We start from the raw sequence: 15,596 nt of genomic DNA, 5'->3' as shown, positions 1-15,596 counted from the left end.
TGGTTCTCAACCACTCATCAGCTGCCTCCCCTAGCTCTCTAGGGTTGGTCAGCTTAGAGTCCACTAGATGCTGGCGTAACCTTTCTTGGATACAATTGGTCAAGATGTGCTCTCTCATGATCAGATTGTATAACCCCTCATAAGTATTTACTTTGTTGCCAATAATCCAGCCCTCTAGTGCCTTTAGTGAGGTGTCCACAAAGTCAACCCAAGACTGGGTACTGACCTTCTGGGTGTCCCTGAACTTCATTCTATATTGCTCTGGGGTCAGACCAAACTTCTTGACTAAGCACCTCTTCATACTAGGGTATGAATCTGCCTCCTCCCCCCTTAAGGTCAGAAGCCTATCCCTCCCTGAGTTGGGGACCAACTCCCACAAAAGGGAACCCCAGTATTGAGGCTTAACCCTTCTCATTTGGAGTGCCCTCTCAAAGGCCCCTAGCCACTTATCTATGTCATCCCCCTCTATATAAGCAGGAACTACCCCCTTGGGTAATCTGGGGCAAACTCCCCCACCCATGGACACCTCAGCTTCTTTATCGCTGCTTCCTTCTCTTTTTTCTTTGTATGCCCACTTTTTCTTCTCTAGGGCCAGCTTCTCTGCTTCCAAAGCTATGTAGGCTAGCTGGGCTTCCAGCTCTCTTTCCCTGATGGATGGGTTCTCTCCTCCTGAAAGGACCCTCTTCCTACCACTAGCTTTGGGTCTGCCCCTAGTGACTGTGTCCAGTGAGGACCGTTCCTCCTCTTCCTCACTTGGGGTCTGATGCCTTTCCTCCCCTGAGTGGTTAGAGTTAGCATCATCCTCTTTTGGTTCCTCCTCTGGAGCTTCCTCTGTCTCTACCTCTTGGGCCTCAGCCCATGCTGTCAGGGATTTAATCAGGATTTCCTTCCTGAGATTAGTGGTTGCAGGCAACCCCCTCTCAATACAAAACCCCCTAAGCTGGACTACTGTCAGTGTGGGTAGGCTAGCCAGATCAAGCTCCATGGTTCCCTAGTTTTGTGTCAACAAAAACTTTTTGCAAAAATTGGAAACAAGAATTTAGAAAAATTACAAAAATTCAATAATTGAAATTAATCCAAATTAATTACAAAAAAAAAAATTAAAATTAAAAATTAAAAACAATTTTTGCACTAGGACAATTTAAAGGATTTTTAATTTGTTTTACCTAAAACTGTAACGTGATATTGAACACAAGTACAGGATCCCGTCGCTGCTTCCAATTATGTTGGAAAATGGGTTATTGGTAGGGCAGGTAGGTACCTACACCTAGCAACAAGCCACAAACCTCCACAAAAGTACAGTTAGGTCTCAGTAAATTAATCCCAGCTCTACCCTTGGTAGCTTGGCATCGAGCGTCAAGGCTTAACTTAGGAGACAAAGTGTAAAGCATTCAAATATCACAAAACAGTAATTAAATAAAACACAGGAAACAGTTTAAAAATCCAAAACCAATTTATAAAAATAGCTTATATTTTTATCTTTAAAATGACACAAAAACGATTAAAATCGGTTCAGGGGAACCGGAGATATGAATTTTTAAAGTATTATTATTTTCTAGCGCATAGAAACAAAAAGCGCCAATCGGGTCATCTGGTTGCACCAGGACCGGGACAAAGTCAAACTTTCAGGCCGACCGCGATGGAGCCCTGCTCGGATACAGGTCGCGGGAAGCCTCGGTTAAAAAGTTACCTTCTGACTTAGTCTTTATTTTGAAGTTTTTCTTCACCGGGACGAACCTGCCAGTTGGATCCGACCTCCTGGAGCCCTTGTCCGGATACGCGAAGTCGGTTTCCTCGGTGGTGATTTCTACCTTCGGACTTAGTCGTTTTTTTCGAGATGAAAATCCTTCGACCGGGGTAAACCTGGATCTTGATCCGACGTCCGTGGAGCCCTTCTCGGATACGATGGCTGGAAGGTCCCGGTCAACTTTTTACGTTCGGACTTAGTCTCTTTTTCGGATGTTTTTCTTGACCGGGACGAACCACGAAGTCAGGCCGGGTCGCGGTTGAGGCAAGCCGGCTAGAATTTCCGCGTCGAGTCGGTCACTTTATGGAGCTTTTTTCTAAAATTTCTCCAATCTTTTCCAAACTTCTGGGGCTTCACCCAGATGTTCTTTTAAGGTTCTTTTGGGGTCCACAGCTCACCCCAAGGGTTCTGTGATGGTCCTTGGGAAGTGCGGACTTCAACTCCCAGAGTGCACCTGGCGCAAACTCCTTTTTGGCCACTGGGCAGTGGTCAGCTGGTCACTTTTTCAGGAGTTGGTGCAGGGGACTCTGGTTAGCAATTTTTCACCTGTAGCAAACAGGGAGTCCCTCCTTGAACCAGTGGAAGCCAGGCAAAGTCCTTCTTGTGGTGAAGCCCAAGTGTGCAGCTGGTGCAGTCTTTCTGAGTGCAGGGTCCAGGTGCAGGCCAGGGGTCCAGCAGGGCAGTCCTTCTTCTCCTTGTAGTTCTTTCTTCTTGAAATTTGGTGGGGATCTGAGGCGTGGGTGCAGGTCTGCCAGTTTTATCCTTGCTCCTGGGTGAAAAGCAGGGGGGCCCTGGTCCTCCAATCAGGGACAGGGTCGTCCCCCTGTGATGACCACTTCCTGGGAAGTGTGGCAAAAATCCATCCCAGAAGGCAACAGTCTCTAAAAATCCAAAATGGATGAATCTGATTTTTAGAGGAGAGATCTGGCTGAGCCCACCCACTGGTGTGGCTAAAAATCATAAACACACCCCTCTCCTGCCCTCTCCTAATCTAATCAAGGGGGCACCTAGCTGTCTGGGGTTGCAGGATGTGGGGGTGTTGCTGGGTGCTCCAGATGTCCTTCTCTGCCTTTGAAGACCAGTTTGGCAGCCCTCCCCCTTCCTGCTTCCCCATCTGCTGAGGGGAGGTTCTCTCCCCCAAGCACATTCCTTTGTGTGAAGTCAGGCCACTTCACACCTCATTAAAGTAGCCTGGCAGAAGCTGCTGCAGGCTGGCCAATCAGAGCACAGCAGCAAAAACAATGCAGAGCTGAAATTGGCAACTTTTTAGGTAAAGTCTAAACTTTTTACCTGCACTAGTTATATTAAATCCAACAACTGGAAGTTGTGGGATTTATTATAACAATCAATTTGATACCAAATTCTTGGTATGTAACACTTAAGGAGACTTTAAAATTTTAAATAAAGTCTGCCCATTCTAGCCTATGAAGGCCATTTACTTCAATGAGGGAAAAACGAATTTGGCTGTTTTTACCTCACCAGGGCTTATAAATCTATTTTTATAAAGTCCCTGCTTATAGTTACATGGCACCCAGCCCTAGGGGCACATAGGGCACACCTTAGGGGTGACTTATATGTAAAAATAAGGTAGTTTAAGACTTTGGAAGTACCTTTAATTCCAAAGTCGAATTTGCATATAACTTTAATTTAAAAGCAGCCAGCAAGGCAGGCTTGCTTTTAAAATGACACTGGGCACCTCAGCAATGCACCTAGGTGTGCACCACCTATGCTGTGGTCCCTAAACCTACATGCCCTACCATATACTAGGGACTTATAGGTAGGTTTACTTAGCCAATTATAATTAGCCTAATTTGCATATCCATTTTACACAGAGCACAGGCCCTGGGACTGGTTAGCAGTACCCAGGGCACCATCAGAATCAGGAAAACACCAGCATAAAGTGGAAAATGGGGGCAAAAAGTTATGGGGCCTCTGCAATCAGCCCCAGTTTCTCACACAACCCCCCCCCCCAGCCCACACGCCCAGGAGACTCAGCCCAACCCTGGGAGAGTCTTCCTGGCTTGTTAGGCGAGGAAGACAGTGAAGAAAACTGGCTGTCCCTTTTGCAGGGCCTACTCTGCCTTATATCCCCCTGTCAGGGTCACTCCCTCTGGGTAGTGAAGCCATCCCAACAGTAAAAGGACCCAACTCAAACTGAAACTTCCCTCTAGGGGGGTCTTCCTCCTCTCTCTCTGCCAACTTGGGTAGTGAGGTGCCCACCTCCCCTACTCCTAACTTTGCTAGGGCAAGACCTAGCTTACCCAAAGAGGTCACCCAACACTTGAGCAACCCCACCATGACCAACAGGGTCAGGGGGCCTACTTTGCTATTGGCCTTGGGGTCTGCCTCCCAGGCCAAGTACAGTGCTGCCAGGAAGGCTAGCACCCAGCAGAGGCTACTGACAGCTGTCAGTACCCAGAACCACACCCTAAGCTCTCCACTGACAGGTGGCTGAGCTGCTTTAGGGGCATCTTTGGGGTCCTGGCACCCCTCTTGCTGTCTAGAGTGGGGGGCTACCACCTCCTGTGGCAGACACCCTCCTTCCACTCTCCCTTCTGTCAGTGCAGGGGCAACACCCTGCATCTGGACAGCTGCCTGACTACTCAGGACTTCCTTGGGGTCAGGTGAGGCCTCACCAGTGCCAACTCTGGGCTCCCCCCCTACTGGGGCAGAAGGCCTTTGGCTCCCTGGAACTCTCTTTAAGAGTGGCCTACCCTTCCTTTTCTTCTTTCCTTTTCTTGGGGACCCCTGTCTCCTAACTGTAGGGACTGACTCCCCAGGACTTTGGGTTGGGGGGGCGCCCTGGGCGACCACCCCATCTGTGACCAGACTCACCTCTGGGAGGTCATTGCCCAGGATACAATCTAGGGGAAGGTCAGCACTGACTACCACCCTAATCCAGTCAAGGATACCCTCCCTCTCTAGGGGCACTATGGCTACAGGTTTGGAGGTGACCTCCCCTGTGGCTATCCTGACTTTCTTTGTCTTTCCTGGGACATACATGTCTGGGGTCACTAACCGGTCACTCACTACAGTGTGACTGGCACAGGTGTCTCTCAGGCCAGTGGTAGGGATCCCATTCACTTGAATGTGGTGGAAGTGCCTACTCCCACCCTCAGGGATCACCAGCTTACCATCTGGTCCTGTCTCCCAGCACAATGCTAGGAGGACTTCATCATCTGAGGAATCCTCCTCTATGGCTACACTGGACAGCCCAGTGCTAACCACCTTCTTTGGACAGGCTGCATCTCCTCTGAAGTGACCTGTCTGCTGACAGTCAAAGCAAGCCCTGCTGTCCAAGAGCTTTTTTAACCCTGGGTCTCCCTGTCTCTGCATGTCAGAGTGGGAGAGGGATTTACTCTCCTCCTTCTTAGGGTTCTGGGGTACAGAGGGAGTCTCTGTGGTGGGCTTACCACCTCCCTCCTTAGGTTTTTGGGGACCTGTCCCCCCCTTCTTGGAGTCTCCCCCCTGGGACTTGACAACCACCCTGGTTCTCAACCACTCATCAGCTGCCTCCCCTAGCTCTCTAGGGTTGGTCAGCTTAGAGTCCACTAGATGCTGGCGTAACCTTTCTTGGATACAATTGGTCAAGATGTGCTCTCTCATGATCAGATTGTATAACCCCTCATAAGTATTTACTTTGTTGCCAATAATCCAGCCCTCTAGTGCCTTTAGTGAGGTGTCCACAAAGTCAACCCAAGACTGGGTACTGACCTTCTGGGTGTCCCTGAACTTCATTCTATATTGCTCTGGGGTCAGACCAAACTTCTTGACTAAGCACCTCTTCATACTAGGGTATGAATCTGCCTCCTCCCCCCTTAAGGTCAGAAGCCTATCCCTCCCTGAGTTGGGGACCAACTCCCACAAAAGGGAACCCCAGTATTGAGGCTTAACCCTTCTCATTTGGAGTGCCCTCTCAAAGGCCCCTAGCCACTTATCTATGTCATCCCCCTCTATATAAGCAGGAACTACCCCCTTGGGTAATCTGGGGCAAACTCCCCCACCCATGGACACCTCAGCTTCTTTATCGCTGCTTCCTTCTCTTTTTTCTTTGTATGCCCACTTTTTCTTCTCTAGGGCCAGCTTCTCTGCTTCCAAAGCTATGTAGGCTAGCTGGGCTTCCAGCTCTCTTTCCCTGATGGATGGGTTCTCTCCTCCTGAAAGGACCCTCTTCCTACCACTAGCTTTGGGTCTGCCCCTAGTGACTGTGTCCAGTGAGGACCGTTCCTCCTCTTCCTCACTTGGGGTCTGATGCCTTTCCTCCCCTGAGTGGTTAGAGTTAGCATCATCCTCTTTTGGTTCCTCCTCTGGAGCTTCCTCTGTCTCTACCTCTTGGGCCTCAGCCCATGCTGTCAGGGATTTAATCAGGATTTCCTTCCTGAGATTAGTGGTTGCAGGCAACCCCCTCTCAATACAAAACCCCCTAAGCTGGACTACTGTCAGTGTGGGTAGGCTAGCCAGATCAAGCTCCATGGTTCCCTAGTTTTGTGTCAACAAAAACTTTTTGCAAAAATTGGAAACAAGAATTTAGAAAAATTACAAAAATTCAATAATTGAAATTAATCCAAATTAATTACAAAAAAAAAAATTAAAATTAAAAATTAAAAACAATTTTTGCACTAGGACAATTTAAAGGATTTTTAATTTGTTTTACCTAAAACTGTAACGTGATATTGAACACAAGTACAGGATCCCGTCGCTGCTTCCAATTATGTTGGAAAATGGGTTATTGGTAGGGCAGGTAGGTACCTACACCTAGCAACAAGCCACAAACCTCCACAAAAGTACAGTTAGGTCTCAGTAAATTAATCCCAGCTCTACCCTTGGTAGCTTGGCATCGAGCGTCAAGGCTTAACTTAGGAGACAAAGTGTAAAGCATTCAAATATCACAAAACAGTAATTAAATAAAACACAGGAAACAGTTTAAAAATCCAAAACCAATTTATAAAAATAGCTTATATTTTTATCTTTAAAATGACACAAAAACGATTAAAATCGGTTCAGGGGAACCGGAGATATGAATTTTTAAAGTATTATTATTTTCTAGCGCATAGAAACAAAAAGCGCCAATCGGGTCATCTGGTTGCACCAGGACCGGGACAAAGTCAAACTTTCAGGCCGACCGCGATGGAGCCCTGCTCGGATACAGGTCGCGGGAAGCCTCGGTTAAAAAGTTACCTTCTGACTTAGTCTTTATTTTGAAGTTTTTCTTCACCGGGACGAACCTGCCAGTTGGATCCGACCTCCTGGAGCCCTTGTCCGGATACGCGAAGTCGGTTTCCTCGGTGGTGATTTCTACCTTCGGACTTAGTCGTTTTTTTCGAGATGAAAATCCTTCGACCGGGGTAAACCTGGATCTTGATCCGACGTCCGTGGAGCCCTTCTCGGATACGATGGCTGGAAGGTCCCGGTCAACTTTTTACGTTCGGACTTAGTCTCTTTTTCGGATGTTTTTCTTGACCGGGACGAACCACGAAGTCAGGCCGGGTCGCGGTTGAGGCAAGCCGGCTAGAATTTCCGCGTCGAGTCGGTCACTTTATGGAGCTTTTTTCTAAAATTTCTCCAATCTTTTCCAAACTTCTGGGGCTTCACCCAGATGTTCTTTTAAGGTTCTTTTGGGGTCCACAGCTCACCCCAAGGGTTCTGTGATGGTCCTTGGGAAGTGCGGACTTCAACTCCCAGAGTGCACCTGGCGCAAACTCCTTTTTGGCCACTGGGCAGTGGTCAGCTGGTCACTTTTTCAGGAGTTGGTGCAGGGGACTCTGGTTAGCAATTTTTCACCTGTAGCAAACAGGGAGTCCCTCCTTGAACCAGTGGAAGCCAGGCAAAGTCCTTCTTGTGGTGAAGCCCAAGTGTGCAGCTGGTGCAGTCTTTCTGAGTGCAGGGTCCAGGTGCAGGCCAGGGGTCCAGCAGGGCAGTCCTTCTTCTCCTTGTAGTTCTTTCTTCTTGAAATTTGGTGGGGATCTGAGGCGTGGGTGCAGGTCTGCCAGTTTTATCCTTGCTCCTGGGTGAACAGCAGGGGGGCCCTGGTCCTCCAATCAGGGACAGGGTCGTCCCCCTGTGATGACCACTTCCTGGGAAGTGTGGCAAAAATCCATCCCAGAAGGCAACAGTCTCTAAAAATCCAAAATGGATGAATCTGATTTTTAGAGGAGAGATCTGGCTGAGCCCACCCACTGGTGTGGCTAAAAATCATAAACACACCCCTCTCCTGCCCTCTCCTAATCTAATCAAGGGGGCACCTAGCTGTCTGGGGTTGCAGGATGTGGGGGTGTTGCTGGGTGCTCCAGATGTCCTTCTCTGCCTTTGAAGACCAGTTTGGCAGCCCTCCCCCTTCCTGCTTCCCCATCTGCTGAGGGGAGGTTCTCTCCCCCAAGCACATTCCTTTGTGTGAAGTCAGGCCACTTCACACCTCATTAAAGTAGCCTGGCAGAAGCTGCTGCAGGCTGGCCAATCAGAGCACAGCAGCAAAAACAATGCAGAGCTGAAATTGGCAACTTTTTAGGTAAAGTCTAAACTTTTTACCTGCACTAGTTATATTAAATCCAACAACTGGAAGTTGTGGGATTTATTATAACAATCAATTTGATACCAAATTCTTGGTATGTAACACTTAAGGAGACTTTAAAATTTTAAATAAAGTCTGCCCATTCTAGCCTATGAAGGCCATTTACTTCAATGAGGGAAAAACGAATTTGGCTGTTTTTACCTCACCAGGGCTTATAAATCTATTTTTATAAAGTCCCTGCTTATAGTTACATGGCACCCAGCCCTAGGGGCACATAGGGCACACCTTAGGGGTGACTTATATGTAAAAATAAGGTAGTTTAAGACTTTGGAAGTACCTTTAATTCCAAAGTCGAATTTGCATATAACTTTAATTTAAAAGCAGCCAGCAAGGCAGGCTTGCTTTTAAAATGACACTGGGCACCTCAGCAATGCACCTAGGTGTGCACCACCTATGCTGTGGTCCCTAAACCTACATGCCCTACCATATACTAGGGACTTATAGGTAGGTTTACTTAGCCAATTATAATTAGCCTAATTTGCATATCCATTTTACACAGAGCACAGGCCCTGGGACTGGTTAGCAGTACCCAGGGCACCATCAGAATCAGGAAAACACCAGCATAAAGTGGAAAATGGGGGCAAAAAGTTATGGGGCCTCTGCAATCAGCCCCAGTTTCTCACACACATATATAATAAATCCCGGGGATTGCTGGATCCTGTCCATTTAACATGAACGTCCATTTACTCTGAAACAAAAACACACGCTTACATTCACTCATTCCCACAAACACATTGTCATAGTATGATTTGGTCTTGGATATGCTAAGCTTTCCTACATGTAGTGCGTCTAAAGCTAACTTCCCTTGTTCTCTAATTGCACTATAACCGTCACTACTAGCAAAGGCCCGTTGCTGTAATCCTTTCTCTAGTTTACCCTTCAATGCCCTTCTTCTCTCTTCCGTGTGATCTAAAAAGCTTTTCTCTACAGGTGTAAGCAAACATGTCAAATTATTGTGGTGTGCATAAGATGTACTAATTGTTAATGTCGCCTGAAAGAATCCTTTAACTAACTTTATGCTATAGTACTTAGCTACCCCACTCACATCCTCTATGATAGGCACATTAGAAAACACAAGATCATGATTTGAGTAAAAATATTGAATGTCTTCCTGGTTAAACAATCTTGTTAGTAACAGACTACAACGTATCCCATATGTTAATGACAGTCTATGATAGGTAACCCCCTCTTGTACCGAAACCGGAATCTGTGTACACACAAAACAATCTTTTGCATCCATTGTGTCAACATACTCACTCAGCAAGCGATAGAACACATCAGTGGATAGTTCCCCTTTCGAGTTAGTTCCCTCATGCAAGTATCTTGTATCCATCTCAAACCTCTCCCAGGCTGTTAGTGCAGTGGTAGTCTCAGGAATTGTAGCATTGTTAGTCCCACTTTTATCCATTAGTGTCATACTCACAACCACGACCCTAATGAATATTTATTACATGAACCTTTTTTGCAAAAGTATTTGGTTCAAGTAAACTTAAAGTGTTGGGATTCAAGCCCACGGCTCCAGAGAGACTGGAGCCTAAATCTAGCCAGTTTAGCCTGCTCAGCCACGCTACCTCACATCTACAAGCTCACAACTATAGTAACTTGGCCAAACACTGTGGACACCTGCTGTGGTGACCTGGCTATGCAGGGTAACGCAGCATTCACCAACAGTTGAGCGAGTTACAGGTGAAAAGCAAAGTATAATAAATGTCTGCATCTAATATATGTCTTTCCTTATTTATTCTTCTTCCCCATTGTATGTTTGCTCTCTGCTTTAGAAACGAGAGCTGTCATCACTGCAAGGAAACGTATCACACAGCGTTCTACTGTTTACACTCACTGAACTTTCAGCATCACAGTGACCCCTCTCGTCGCCTCTATAGTTAGACTTCAAGACAGCTGGTTTGTTTACCGATACAATTCTTGTCACCTTAGGTTGTGGTTTTTTAAAATAAGAAGGCTCGGTCCCACTGTCTGGCTACCCTTATATATATACGTCACCACTTTACATAGTCTCACCTCTCGCTATGTGGATCGTAGGTGCAGAAGGCAGAGAGTGAGACACTGATGCAGACAAAATACGTTTGTGAGTTGAAAAATACTGGCAGCGGTGGGATTCGAACCCACACCTCCAAAGAGACTGGAGCCTTAATCCAGCACCTTAGACCGCTCAGCCACACTACCCTGTGCAAACCTGTTTCTGTAAGCTTTCTGAAGTGAGATGTTCTGTTGTATAGGGGAGTTGGAGAATAAGGGTGTATAGCCTGTGAAGTGATCCTAGGAAAGTCAACGCCAACAGCAGCAGGCATGTGATACATTTAGTAGGTCAGGATTGGTCCCGGGCCATGGGAGGTGTCAGGGAGCGCCAGTCCTGAGAGTCCGTAGGAAGACAACCCTTACATTGGCGTCCCGCACGCGCTGCTTCTCTTTCTTTAAGGATAAGGAATCAAACTATCTACATCCCTCAACTTACCAACCCTCCGCCTCAGGAAATATTTTGTGATTCATGAGCAGAACCCGGCTGGCGCTGTTTACAGTAATGCCTAAGCACAGTACTCAACTGAGCGGTGTTTCCAAACTGATCCGTTGTACTGCTGGAAATACCATGGGATATGTCATTTAACTTTCACATAAAATAGGGTTAATTCAGCCCTACCACATACTAAAATCTAAGGACGGAACAATAAACCAACGAGGATGGGATTCGAACCCACGCATGCAGAGCACAATGGATTAGCAGTCCATCGCCTTAACCACTCGGCCACCTCGTCTTCGAAACACCATGTTTCAGGAGTACAAAATATGGTAGCCAAAATGTGTTCTATTAGGTGATAGTTGTCTAAACATAATAAAGAGCATATATTTACAGATTGTTATGGTAACTTGTTGTCTTCAGCTTTGCTCTATACGACCTTGTTGTCCATCCCTACTTCAGCTTGAATTTATATGTTAAATGTAATGTAATCATGAAAATTACACTTTCCAAACGTGTTCTATCCATATGTGATGTACTATCACACTACCCTCAAATGAGCTAAGATTGCTTTAATTCAGTTGTACGTGGATTTAAAGTGCAATATCATACAAATATTGTACTGGTATGGCGCTTTCGAGTCTCTAGGTGTCAGTTATTGGTGGTGTGCTTACATGTCAACATTAGGCAGCAAATAGTACACAATTAAGGAAAACTGCCTTCCCATTTAATGTGCATTGTTCTGCAAAAAGTTTTAAGTAGGAGAAAGTAAAACTTAGTTTATAAAACCACCTAAACTGGGAGTATTGCCGCTACAGCTATGACACTTCAGTTTAAAAACGTACGTGCATCAACAAGAAATATTTTTGCGCTAAATAAATTGCTGTCCGACTTCTCACGTAATGCATAAAACTGAGGCAGTCGTAATTACAATACATTGAAGTAATATTTTGGTAGTTTTTGTTGACGATGACTCCGCAGCAAGCGATCAGATTACTTTTTATTAGTGAAGGCGCGTCAGAGCCTTGATAAGTAAACTTACAAGGAGACACGCCTAGGTCGATGAACCTTTTAGAACAGGTTCGGGGACTTCCCAGTACGAGATGTCTTTTGGCATCACAAATCAATAGATCAATATCTCAACAACAATCGCAATAACTAATCAGCATGCTAATCAATAACCTTTAATGAGAGTCAATAAAGTGAACACACCATGATCTTTCAGTCATGAATAACCACACCAATTTAGTTAAGTGTTAGGATATTTATTTCCCTACTGGTTACAATCTAAAGTCATTTCTGTTAATCTCATCAGCAATTCATCTCATTAGTAACTCTTCAGATTTGCAATTAGAAACGCAATTAATCAATGCATAGAGAATATTCACTCAGTATTAACACATAATTATTAAGAAGCAACTTAGCAAAGTCTCAGTAGTGCATGGTTCAACAAAGCAAGAACTCAGTCATTTGTCTATTTGCGTCAGATTTTAGTGAACACCTTAAATAACCTCGTATTAGCATCAGCATGTTGGGCTTCATGCAAAACAATTTAGCAAACACAAATTTGGAAAACATCTAACTATGGCCTCTATCAAAGAGCAGTTGGTACCTAGAAAGAAAAGGCAAACAGACAATTACAATTTTGATCAGATAGTTACCCATCCAACGGATCAGCAAACAGCGTCAGTCTTCGTCCTAGGGACATCAGTCGTTTGCATCATCAGCAAAGAAAGGACAGGGCAAAGTATCAGTATGGCATAGCTAAGGAACAAGAACTTCCCTCATATAGAGGAGAAGTAAGTATCAGGTAAGGAAAAAGTAAAGGGTGGTTTAGAGTAACAGGGCGAACAAACGGCAAAGTCTCAAACTAAATAGCCTAAATGGCTCAGTAGAATGGCAAAGAATGGCTTGGAGTGGAATGTCCAATAAATGCCTGATTTCTCCTCGGGTCATGTGGTTAAATCAAAGCAGTCTAATTTACTCCTAATTCCTCAATGGATAATCATTGGTGCATCGCCATCTCTGTCCAATAATCTTCACCAGAGTTTTACACAAACCACAGTTCTCATGTCGTTGATTGGCCCATGTTATTGACGTTTTCATCGGTTGGAATGACAGGTAAGAAAAGTTACATTTTACGCTACAGTCAGTAGTTCCATTGTTTTCTCCTACTCCAGGCAGCCTTGCACCTGTTACAAATTACACTGTTGCATTCAGCAAGAATGTCTCCTTGAGCAAGTAGGGTCCCATGAGAAAGAATTTACTACAGCTACACACATCTCTAGCTTCTGGGAAAGTACAATTTCATGTCCTTCAGGAAAATAGCACATTGCACGTTAGAAAAAGACAGTTTAATATGAGACCAGGCAGCTAGGCACAGACCTTCGCTAAACTAAGTCCTACTGCATAATGAACAAACTCCTAATACATAACTCCAATTTTGATATGTTAATACAAATTAAAAACATTAGTACATAATTAATTCAGCATTAATAACTTTCATTAGTCTTCGTATACATTGGTAGCCACTCCCCGTGGGCACATTTCAAACGTGTGCATTATTTCTACGTTAACACATTTTTTATGCAGCTTCATTACACAATATATTGTAAGCTTTTCATGTTAATATTAATTTTAAAAGACACACTCCAGCAATCCCTCCTCTGATGACTCTTGTCATCACACAAATCTTCCCTACTAATTTTACATACTAAAATTCCCTCATATCAATCTCTTCCCTTCTTGGTTTCCCCTTTGATCTTGCCCTGAATCATTTTTCCCTTTGTTTTTCTTCCCTCCTCCTATTATCTTTTCACCATCTTCAATTTTATTCTTTTACTAATTTTACATGCCACCCATGATCCAAATAAGCAATCTATAACAATCAATATCCCCTGTATTATTTTAGACAATATCCCATGCCAAATGTTACTAATCCAATTTCCCACTGAAGCAAATCCTTTCCCAACCTTTTTCCAAACACCTGGTTCTTTCAAATCCTTCAAGTCCGTACTATCCCTAGTCAAGTTAGTAAGCATACTTCTAATCTCTTTACTATTATCTGGTATGTAAGCGCAACAATGACACCCATTGAGCAATCTACAAACTCTGCCATTTTTCACTAAAAGAATGTCTAAAGCAAGCCTGTTTTGAAGAGTCATAGCCCCCTCCGCAGCAAGTTCAGTATCCATCAGGAGTATAGCCCCTGAAAAGTTTGTCAGCATGTTATCCTCAATAGTAGACAACTTTTGAATCTTTATGGAGTTCATAATAACTCCCACTGAAGAAATTATCGTCCCAAATATGTCTCCTACTACACCAGCAGCAGTCTCTTTCTTATGTCTAGTACGATGTAATTCAGACAATTTTGGTAACCTTTTCAAATCGTCAAGTTGATATATCTTTGGGAAAACTATCCCCAAATAACATGTCCCATACTATCCCTTTGGAAGACGGTAATAAGCATTAAGTCCACATATATAATAAATCCCGGGGATTGCTGGATCCTGTCCATTTAACATGAACGTCCATTTACTCTGAAACAAAAACACACGCTTACATTCACTCATTCCCACAAACACATTGTCATAGTATGATTTGGTCTTGGATATGCAAAGCTTTCCTACATGTAGTGCGTCTAAAGCTAACTTCCCTTGTTCTCTAATTGCACTATAACCGTCACTACTAGCAAAGGCCCGTTGCTGTAATCCTTTCTCTAGTTTACCCTTCAATGCCCTTCTTCTCTCTTCCGTGTGATCTAAAAAGCTTTTCTCTACAGGTGTAAGCAAACATGTCAAATTATTGTGGTGTGCATAAGATGTACTAATTGTTAATGTCGCCTGAAAGAATCCTTTAACTAACTTTATGCTATAGTACTTAGCTAACCCACTCACATCCTCTATGATAGGCACATTAGAAAACACAAGATCATGATTTGAGTAAAAATATTGAATCTCTTCCTGGTTATAGAATCTTGTTAGTAACAGACTACAACGTATCCCATATGTTAATGACAGTCTATGATAGGTAACCCCCTCTTGTACCGAAACAGGAATCTGTGTACACACAAAACAATCTTTTGCATCCATTGTGTCAACATACTCACTCTGCAAGCGATAGAAAACATCAGTGGATAGTTCCCCTTTCGAGTTAGTTCCCTCATGCAAGTATCTTGTATCCAGCTCAAACCTCTCCCAGGCTGTTAGTGCAGTGGTAGTCTCAGGAATTGTAGCATTGTTAGTCCCACTTTTATCCATTAGTGTCATACTCACAACCACGACCCTAATGAATATTTATTACATGAACCTTTTTTGCAAAAGTATTTGGTTCAAGTAAAATTATAGTGTTGGGATTCAAGCCCTCGGCTCCAGAGAGACTGGAGCCTAAATCTAGCCAGTTTAGCCTGCTCAGCCACGCTACCTCACATCTACAAGCTCACAACTATAGTAACTTGGCCAAACACTGTGGACACCCGCTGTGGTGACCTTGCTATGCAGGGTAACGCAGCATTCACCGACAGTTGAGCGAGTTACAGGTGAAAAGCAAAGTATAATAACTGTCTGCATATAATATATGTCTTTCCTTATTTATTCTTCTTCCCCATTGTATGTTTGCTCTCTGCTTTAGAAACGCGAGCTGTCATCACTGCAAGGAAACGTATCACACAGCGTTCTACTGTTTACACTCACTGAACTTTCAGCATCACAGTGACCCCTCTCGTCGCCTCTATAGTTAGACTTCAAGACAGCTGGTTTGTTTACCGATACAATTCTTGTCACCTTAGGTTGTGGTTTTTTAAAATAAGA

At 44.4% G+C, this 15,596-nt stretch overlaps 2 non-coding genes across 2 annotated transcripts; both read right to left on the bottom strand.

Moving 5' to 3' along the window:
• Window positions 1-10,417: 10,417 nt before the first annotated feature.
• Window positions 10,418-10,499, bottom strand: TRNAL-AAG (transfer RNA leucine (anticodon AAG)). Its single transcript has one exon. It is a non-coding gene; the product is annotated as a tRNA-Leu (tRNA).
• A 505-nt stretch (window positions 10,500-11,004) lies between these two features.
• Window positions 11,005-11,086, bottom strand: TRNAS-GCU (transfer RNA serine (anticodon GCU)). Its single transcript has one exon. It is a non-coding gene; the product is annotated as a tRNA-Ser (tRNA).
• Window positions 11,087-15,596: the final 4,510 nt, after the last annotated feature.

Source organism: Pleurodeles waltl, chromosome 12 (assembly GCF_031143425.1).
Source record: "Pleurodeles waltl isolate 20211129_DDA chromosome 12, aPleWal1.hap1.20221129, whole genome shotgun sequence".
NCBI lineage: Eukaryota > Metazoa > Chordata > Amphibia > Caudata > Salamandridae > Pleurodeles > Pleurodeles waltl.
The sequence above is the reverse complement of the archived record's forward strand: the minus strand, read 5'-3'. Positions and strand labels throughout refer to the sequence as shown.